Genomic DNA, 10,591 nt, shown 5'->3' with positions numbered 1-10,591 from the left:
ACAATCTCTGAGAAAATGCTCAAGTGAACCACATCCAAAACAAGCTCCACTTCTAGACCGACATTCCCTACGATGAAATTTGTTACAATTTTTACATTTTGATTAGGGGTTACCAACACTACCCACACTAGTCATAGATGGAGATGAAGACCTCAGGTTAGAACGTTGAGAGCCCCGCTCTGTTCCAAAATATCCCGTAGAGGTGGTCGCACGATCATAATACTTCTTTAATTTCTTAAAAGTAAATGATTGTAACTTACTCATAGTTCTTTTTCCAAAAACTCGAGCCTCTCTTTTAACTTACTAATAGTTCTTTTACCAAAAACCCGAGCCTCTCTTTTGACTTGTTTCTTTTCTTTACTCAGTTCCTCTACTTTGTGTGCTCGATTAGCTAACACCGCAAATTCCCTTATTTTGAGAATCCCAATCAATAACTTGATATCCTCATATAAACCTTTTCAAAGCATTTACACATCTCAGCCTTGGTTAGAACCCATTCTTTGGCATACTTACTCAGTCGAACAAATTCTCATTCATTTTCAGACACAGTTATATTTCCTTGTTTGAGCTCTAGAAATTCTTTCTTTTTCTGATCCATAAATCTCTTACTAACATATTTCTTCCTGAATTTAGCTTGGAAGAATTCCCATGTAACATTCTTTCTCGGTACTACTGAAGTTATGGTATTCCACCAATGATAAACTGTATCTTTCAATCGGAATACTACACATTTCGGACATTCAGCAGGTGTACAAGATAATTTATCAAAAACTCGGATAGTATTTTCTAGCCAAAACTTAGCATTTTTAAGATCATCATCTGTGGTAGCTCTAAATTCTTTCGCCCCATTTTTATGGATTTTATCAACCGGAGGCTTACCAATTCTAACAGGTTCAGCACCGTATGGTAACTCAGGAACTGGTTGAGGAGTAAGTGGAGGAGGTCGTTGTACAACAGGGTTTGTTCTTAGGTACTGTGTAAACCATTAATTCATCATTTGAAAGAAGACTTGTTTTGCCTCCTCACTTCTTCCCTTAGACACAGGCCTCTGACTACCAAACACAAACACAACTCTTTAAACTAAAGCTGAAGCATTGCTCTCAACTCCTCGGATTCAGCTCTAGCTCGGTTGGATGACATTACCATATGTAAAACACATTTAAAATGACTAGGAGTCATCACACTATCGCAATTTATATAATGACATGTATAGCTAAACTCGTGTTTGTTGCGTCAAATCTGAGAATTGGCTAAACCGTAGCTCTGATACCATTAAATGTAACACCCCCAACTCCCCCAACTCGTGCTCGTCATCAAAATAGGATTTAGGAGTATTGCAAGAACATTCTAAACATTTTAAAGTAATTCATGTAAATTACTATTCATTTACCAAGAACATTCAAAACGTCCTTTAATTGGACCCTCGAGACCCAATTCGAGCATTAGAAACCACTTGACACTTAATCGAAAACTTATAAAGTTTTTCATGACATTTCATAAATTTTCCAAAGTAGCAAGGCTTACACGCCTGTGTGGTCTAGGGACACGGGCGTTTGCAGTACAACTCTCTGACTTTTAAGGCATGAACAAATTAAAGTCACACGGCCAAGTCACATGCTCGTGTGCTAGGCTGTGTGGTAAATTTAATTTTAGAAATTAAGGTGCAGTTTTCACACAGTCGTGTAACACGCCCATGTCCAAGGCCGTGTCAACCACATGGCTGAGACACACGTCCGTGTCTCTGCCCATGTGCCCAATTTTGTGCATTCTGTTTCTCAAAATTAAGGTGCAGGGAACATACGGCCTAACCACATGCCCATGTTACCAGGCCGTGTGTCACACATGCCTTCCCGTGTGGAAAAAAAGAAGTCATTTCTAGCTTCATTTCTCACCCAAAATTTCACCCAAGACCTGCACTTGAAACACACAACTAATACCAACTATTTCAAACATTCAATTTAGGCAATTTCCATCATTCAACATAGCATACCAATACATGCATGTGTGTTTACAATCTTACCTTGAATTTACTATGCAATAACACCTTTTGTTAACATATACTTAACATAATACATGTATATATATCATGATAACCTACTTAGTAATACCAAAATGAACCATTAGTAGCCATTCCAATGGCTAGGTTACAAAACATCATTATCAAGCTACTAATGGTCGAGTTGTCCTATACATGCCATTATACCAAAATGATTTTACTAAGTATACACTAGTTCATAGTGTGACGATGCTCTAGTGATCTCCAACCCTCGCGAGCTTCCGAGCATTATAAAAGAGGGGAAAAATAAAACGGAGTAAGCATTACATGCTTAGTAAGTTCGTATAATGGAAACTAAACTTACCAATCCCGTTTATTAAATCTACAATAACAAGTTCTCCATCCATTTGGCTAAATTACCTAAACACATGCATCCAAACAAACATGTTAGTCACAATGTTTACATATACATCAAGTAAGAATAGATGAGCTCATCATGCAACACCATATCAAGACATTATCATCTCATCTCAAAATCCGCATGCCATGTTAAGATTTTTATGTCCTTTGAATCATTGAAATTCTGATGGATACTCAAGTGGCACACTCGGGGTTTACGATTCAATAATCCGTCAATTCTTATTCAAGGGAACCTCTTAGGGCACTTGACCAAGGAACATGCTCTCTAGTCACATGTCATATAACAGGATTACCAGTCCAGGCTAAATCCTTATATAACGTATATTCAAAGAGCTTAATTAGGATTACCAGTCATGGCTAAACCCTAATCGTAACGTATACTCGAGAGGTATTATAACAAGATTACCCGTCCAGGCTAAATCCTTTCTTTAACAAGGTCAATGGGATTACTCATCCGAGCTAAATCCCGTGCACAACAAATACAGGACCTTATTCGTTTCGGGAAAGTGCTTATATTCATCTGAATTCAATATTCAATTGGGACTTAACCCTTTTTCATCATTTCAAGCATGAATTCAATTTTTCTTTATAGCCATCAAATAATTCACTTCAAATGATAATAACATTTCATACAATCACAACATTCAATTAAACATATTTACATGCTCAATTAGATTACACAAACTTACCTCGACACTTGTTCGCGTTAGAAATCTACTAATCCAAAACCTTTTCTTTTCCTCGATCTAACCTCAAATTAGTGTTTTCCGGATCTATATAAATGAATTTAATCATCAATTTTGCACATTTTGTATTTAAATGGACTCAATTTATGTCCTAGGAAAAATTACCATTTTGCCCCTAACTGTTCCATAAATTTTGATTTCGTCCCTAGGCTCGGAAAATGAAAGTTGTGCAATTTACTACCTACTCCAAGGCTAACCAAAATATCATCACAAATTTTATAGCACATATATTCATAAAAATTCATAATTTTTCTTCAATTTCACATGTTTTCATTTTAGTCCCTAAACCATGTTTCCATCAAAAATCATTTTGTAAAAGTTGTTGATCTATCAACAACCTTTCATTTTCTACCATAAATTTCCAATTTTAGCATATACATCCTTGACCCATTTTCCACACTTTGATAACTTTTCAAATTAATCCCTCAAATAGAGAGATTAAGCTATCCCGGTTTCAAAAATATCAAAAATACTAAAAACAGGACAAGAAAACTTACCCAATTAAGCCTTGAAAGTTTCCCCTCTCTCTCCTAGGGTTTCTATAGAATTTGAGGTTGAAGATGACAAAAATAAGATGATATTTTCTTTTAATCTTTTAATTAATTACATATTTTGCAATTTCTAATTTAGTCCTTTCCATTTTTCTATATTTCCACGAATGAGTCGTAAAAAAATTTACATACTTCTTTAATGGTCTAATTACCATAGAAGGACCTCTAGTTTTGAATTTCATAGCTATTTTATCCTTATAACTACTAGAATTCAACTTTCAAATTTTATGCGATTTAGTCCTTCTTGTAATTAAACAGTTAATCAATAAAATTTTCATATCAACATTTCACACTACAAGCCTATTATAATATGGACTATATAATGAAATAAAAATAAACTTTATTTTCGGATCGGATTTGTGGTCCCAAAACCACTGTTCCAATTTCACTAAAAAATAGGTTGTTACACTATACATGCCATATACTTAAGACCCAAGGGATAGTAGAATAGTTTGACAAAGTCTCTGATAATCCCCAAATCCGAGCTACCTTTGATTTCACTATAAAATATAGGAAATAAACACAATAAGCTGTAAAGCTTAGTAAGTTTGTATAGCATTAAAATCAATTAAATATAAACACACAATTCAAAGAGTCGAATATATATATCAACACATAAATCATATTAGCTAACAAACCTTTCACATCTTTAATCACAATACTAAATGTGCAATTCATCCATTTCTTTGATTCAAAGCATGTACGGTTCATGTACATACCTGTACCACCTCTACTTAGTCTCAAACTCATTCTTTCCTTTGATATACCGGTTGAACCATTTGGAATACTGTCGAATACTCAGTAAACTCATACCCTAAGTGCCACACATATATATAGCCGAAGCTATCTCAATATCATATCTCAATAATGCTCACTCTTAAGCTATCAACGGGTCTGCTCACAAAAGCTGACAGTCATGACTAAGCTACATAGTGCTACTCACACAAGCTGACGAGTATCCGCAACACATGCTGGATAACTCAGCCACCAGTAAGACGTACGGACCAGCACCCAAATCACATAACCCCTAATGACATGTCATTTGTATCCTAAACTATTCCTAAGGTTTAATCGGGATTTCACACTTGCCGAATCGTCGTCGAACATGTCCGCAGTGTCGTATTTCCAATTTAGGCAATATCAAAGCATTTAAAACACAATTATAATAATGTTTAATACATACGATCTTACCTCAGATGCAAAAACATCGAATTAAGTCGATTAATTTGAAACTTTGTTCTTTCCCCGAGCTAAATCCTTATTTAGCCTTTCTTGATCTAAATATAATCAAAATTAACTTATTTAATAATCTCTCTATTCAATTTAGTCTAAAATACAATTTAAAGCCACTTTACACTTTTCCCCCTAATATTTCACATTTTCACAATTTAGACCTTATTTTATAAAATCACAAATTCACGCAATTCAACCAAAACCCATGCTAGCCAAATTTCAATTAGGTCCCTAGCAGTCCATATTTTTCATTTACTTCACAATTTAACCACTAACTTTCAACGTTTCACAAATTAATCCCTAATTGGACATTTTACTCTAAATCACTTAACAAATGTTGTTTATCTCACAACAAGCACGCATTTTCTACAATTAAACATAAAAATAAACATAGATTGATCAACAGAAAAACCCTAAACCTTTAACAGTTTTCCAAAATAGTCCCTGGGGTAGCTAGACTAAGTTGTAACGATCTCCAAAACATAGAAATCATTAAAAACAGGACAAAAATCACTTACCAATAAAGCTTCAAAGTGACCAAACCCTAAATGGAAAAAATGGTTTCTTCTTCTTCAAAATTTCGATTGAAGATGATGATTAAAAAGATGATAATGTGTTATTATTTTATTTACTTAGTCTTTATTTAATTATTTACTATTATAACCTTTTATAAAACATTAAAAATCACTTAATATATGTCTATAAATGTCCACCCACATGAACAATGGTTTAATTACCACATAAGGACCTTCACTGTAATAATTCATAGCTATTAGATACCTTTAACTAATAGAACACAAATTTTACACTTTACGCGATTTAGTCCTTTTTATCAAATTAAACATTCAAATGATAAAATTTCTTAACAAAAATTTCTCAAAATCATACTATCATGCTATAGACATTAAAATAATAATAAAATAATTATTTTGACTTCATCTTTATGGTCCCGAAACCACTGTTCTGATTTGATTAAAAATGAGTTGCTACAACTCTCCCAGTTGCTTTCAAATTCTAAAATACAACAACGAAGCATATCTTTGAGAATTTGTACCATTCTTTCTGATTGACCATCGATTTGTGGATGAAATGCGGTACTAAAGTTCAACCTCGTACCTAGAGCTTCTTGCAATTTCTTCCAAAATCGTGACATAAACCTCAGATCTTTATCCAAAATAATCGAAACTGGCACCTCGTGCAATCTAACAATCTCATAAATGTACAATTCAGCCAATTTATCAAGCAAATAATCTGTATGTACCGAAATGAAATGTGCTGATTTCATCAGTCAATCAACGACAACCCAAATAACATCTTTCTTTTTAGGAGACACGGGAAATCCCTATACAAAATCCATCGTAATTCTATCCCATCTCCACTCTGGTATCATCATCAGTTGCAGTAATCTTGAAGACTGTAACACCCCTTCCCCGTATCCAATGTTGTAATAGGTTTACGGATTATTACCGGACTTTCAACATATTTAAACATTTAATTCACATATAATTTCACATTTCATGCAAACATTAATCAAACTCAAGCATAATGTCCCTATAACCAGCCTACGAGGCCCTAAACATACTTTGGAAATGGTTAGGGACTAAACTGATAGCTTAAGAAACTTTCAAGAACTTTGAAAATTTTTCTCAAAATAGGGGACACACACCCGTGTGGCCAGGCCGTGTGTCTCACACGGCCACCAGACACGCCTGTGTCACAGGTCGTGTAGACATTCGAAATAGGAGCACATGGCTGGGTCCTAGCCCATGTCTAACCAGTTCTAACTCTCAGACTTGGGTCACACGGCCAACACACATGCCCGTGTGCCCTAAAATGACTATGCACGCCCATGTGTGAAATCGTGTGCTAAGCCGTGCCAAACCTGTAGGGTATACTGACTTATGCCACACGGTCGTGCGTGAGGTCGTGTGGAGCATACTGACTTGGTTGTAATTTCAACACCAAGGGACACACGGCTGTGTAACATAATCGTGTGTCACAGACAGCCAAGACACACGTCTGTGTCTCTGCCTGTGTGGACAAAAATAGTCTATTTACGAAGCCATTTTGCCACCCCATTTGATATACATCTTCACCTACACATATGGCACCAAAACAAAGCATAATAAACATTAAATCTACCTCAACCAAGTACCATTTAAACCATATCAATGCCAACAATATACAAAACACACAATATTCCAATTTGCCATTTAATTTATACCAAATATCAATTACTTCAAACATCAAAATGACCAAACTCAAATATGCATTTTTTGACCTAATTTCACAAGCATACCAACATTCACAAATCATCAATTTAACATTCATTATACCTATTATCAACAATCATCACAAAACCATCAACCAACTCAATTCACAAGACATAAACATATATATATGATTCAACATGCCAAAATAAACCAAAATATGCCATCACTCATGGCTATTCATACATACCAAAACATATACATTTACAAGCCAATTTATTTGGCCAAAATAATTATGAAATCATAACCAAAATGACCAAAGTCCCTATACATACCATATACTTAAATTACCAAGTTCATAGGTACCGAGAGATAGGTGGATAGTGTGGCGATGTGTCCGACGATCCCTGAATTCGAGCTAGCTTTGAATTCACTATAAAGCATAGAAAAATAAACGATGTAAGCTATAAAGCTTAGTAAGTTCATATGATAGAAATTTGATATAATTATAAACACATAATTCAACCATTGATCATAAATATAAGAATTCACATCAACTAACAAACCTCTTAATTACTCATTCAAAAAACTATATACTTTCTTCACCATTTCTTTGATTCAAAGCTAGTATGGTTTATGCACATACCTATACCATCTCATACTAATCTCATACACATTCTCGTCTTTCATTTACCCATTGATCCATTTCGAATAGAAGTCAGATAGTCAAGGGTCTCACACGATAAGTACCTACACCATGGCCCGTAGCCAAATCAAGGTAACTTATCTTTGAAGTACTGATATCATAGCCCGAAGCCAAATCGGTATAACTCACACTCGAAGTGCTATATCATGGCACAAAGCCAACTCAATGTATTCCCTAATGACATGTCACTAGCATCCTAAACTATTTCTAAGGATCAACTGGGATTTAGAATGCTGAATTATCGCTAAGTCAATATCGAACTTATCTGAAGTATCCTATTCACAATTATAATATATCAACACATTTAAAATACAATTATAATGAAATTTATCACATACGAACTTACCTCGAATGTGGAAACGACAAAATAAATTGATTAGTCGATAACTTTAGGTCTCCCGCGATCTAGATCCGAATTCCACTTTTCTTGATCTAAATATATTCAAAATTAACTTATTTAATCATATATTTATTCAATTCAATCCAAAATATACATTACGACTATTTTACACATTAGCCCCTAAACTTTCACATTTTTATAATTTAGTCCTTATTACACAAAATCACAAATTCATGAAAATTTCAAAACATCCATGCTTAGCCGAATTACCATTATATCCCTAGCAGCCCATATTTTTCATTTATTTCACATTTCAACCAAAAAGTTTTAACATTTCTCAATTTAATCCCTATTTTGCATTTTCACTAAAAATCGCTTAAGAAAACTTGTATATCTATCAACAAGCATTTATAATCTATCAAGAAACTTCAAAATACACATGTATTCATCATTGAAATCATTCAAAATCTTTAACGTTTTGCAAAATAGTCCCTGGGTTAGCTAGTACTAGTTGCAACGATCACAAAAACATAGAAATCGTGAAAAATGGGACAAAAATCATACCTTAATTGACTAAAATAGCTTGGTTGAATGAACCCTAAAGAAAAAGACTTTTCCTCTCTTCAATATTTAGCTATGGTGAAAAAGATGGACAAAAATTTGCTTTTATTTTGTTTTAATTAACCTTTATTAATAAATTACTATATTAACCTTATTATAAAACCATTTAAACACCTTAATATATGTCCATATATGTCCACTTATGTCAATAATGGTCTAATTACAACATAAGGACCCTTACTTTAAGGTTTTATAGCTATTAGATACTTTTAGCTAATAGAACTCCACTTTTACACTTTATGCAATTTAGTCATTTTTATCAAATTGACCATTCAAACGATAAAATTTCTTAACGAAATTTTCACACAATCACTCAATCATGCTGTAAACATTACAATAATAAAATTAATTTTTTGACCTCAGATTTGTGGTCCCGAAACCACTGTTCCTATTTGACTAAAAATGGGCTGTTAATAAAATTAATAAACATTGGAATTTCAATGATTCAACAGGCATAAAACTCTTGACATGGCATGAGAATTATGAGATGAAATGATAATGAATTGAAAGAATATTACATGATGAGCTCATCTATGTTTATTTGATTGATATGAAGGTTTTGGTGACTAACATGTTTGATTGAATGCATTTTTTTAGGCAATTTTGCTAATGGATGGAAAACATGATATCGTATGCTTAGATTTAATAAACGGGATTGTAAGTTTAGTTTCTGTTACACGAACTTACTGAGCATGTAATGCTTACTCTATTTTATTTTCCCTATTTTATAGTGCTCAGAAGCTCGCGAAGATTGGAGATCATTAGAGCATTGTCACACTATCAACTAGCTTATTTTGGGTATATTTAGTAAAATCATTTTGGTATAATGGCATGTATAGGACAACTTGACCATTAGTGGCTTGATAATGATGCTTGTAATCTAGCTATTGAAATGGGTAGTAATGGTTGTTTTGATATACTTGTAATGTCATGCTATGGTATGCCATGATGAATGATGGAATTTGTTTAATTTGAATGCTTGGAATGTTTGGTATTGGATGTGTGTTTCAAGTGTAGGTCATGGGTGTGATTTTGGGTGAGAAATGAAGTTAGAAATGGCTTTATTTTGCCCGCACGGGCAAACACATGGACGTGTGTCTAGACTGTGTGTAACATACGGCCAGGTACATGGGCATGTAGTTAGGCCGTGTGTCCCCTGCACCTTAATTTTGTGAAACAGAATGCTCAAAATTGAGCACACGGGCAGAGACACGAGCGTGTGTCTCAGCCATGTGTGCTACACGACCTAGAACACCGGCGTGTGTCTTGGCCGTGTAAAACTTGTAACTAATTTTGAAATGAATTAATTAACCACACGACCTAGCATACGGGCGTGTGCCATGGTTGTGTATACAAGTCAGAGAGTTACACAGGGTCAAACACGGCCTGCAGCACAGGTGTGTCCTAGGGTCACAACGGCATGTCCTTTGGACCACATAGGTGTGTGAGCCCTGCACTTTGGAAAATTTTTGAAATCTCGAGAAAAATTCTTAGATTCTAATTAAGTCCCAACTTGATTCTAACGCTCGTATTGGACCTCGAGGGTCCAATTAAGGGACGTTTTAAATGATCTAGGTTAAGGAATAGTAATTTACATAAATTATCTGTAAAATGTTTTGAAAGTTCTAGTAATGCTCTGAAACCCTATTCTGACGACAAATATGGGTTAAGGGTGTTATATTTAGTAGTATCAGAGCTACGGTTTAGCCAATTTTCAAATTTAACGTAGCAAACACGAGTTTAGCTATACATGCCATTATATAATTTG

The sequence above is a fragment of the Gossypium hirsutum genome, chromosome A08 (assembly GCF_007990345.1).
Source record: "Gossypium hirsutum isolate 1008001.06 chromosome A08, Gossypium_hirsutum_v2.1, whole genome shotgun sequence".
Classification (NCBI taxonomy): Eukaryota; Viridiplantae; Streptophyta; class Magnoliopsida; order Malvales; family Malvaceae; genus Gossypium; species Gossypium hirsutum.
Note: the sequence above shows the minus strand (reverse complement) of the source record.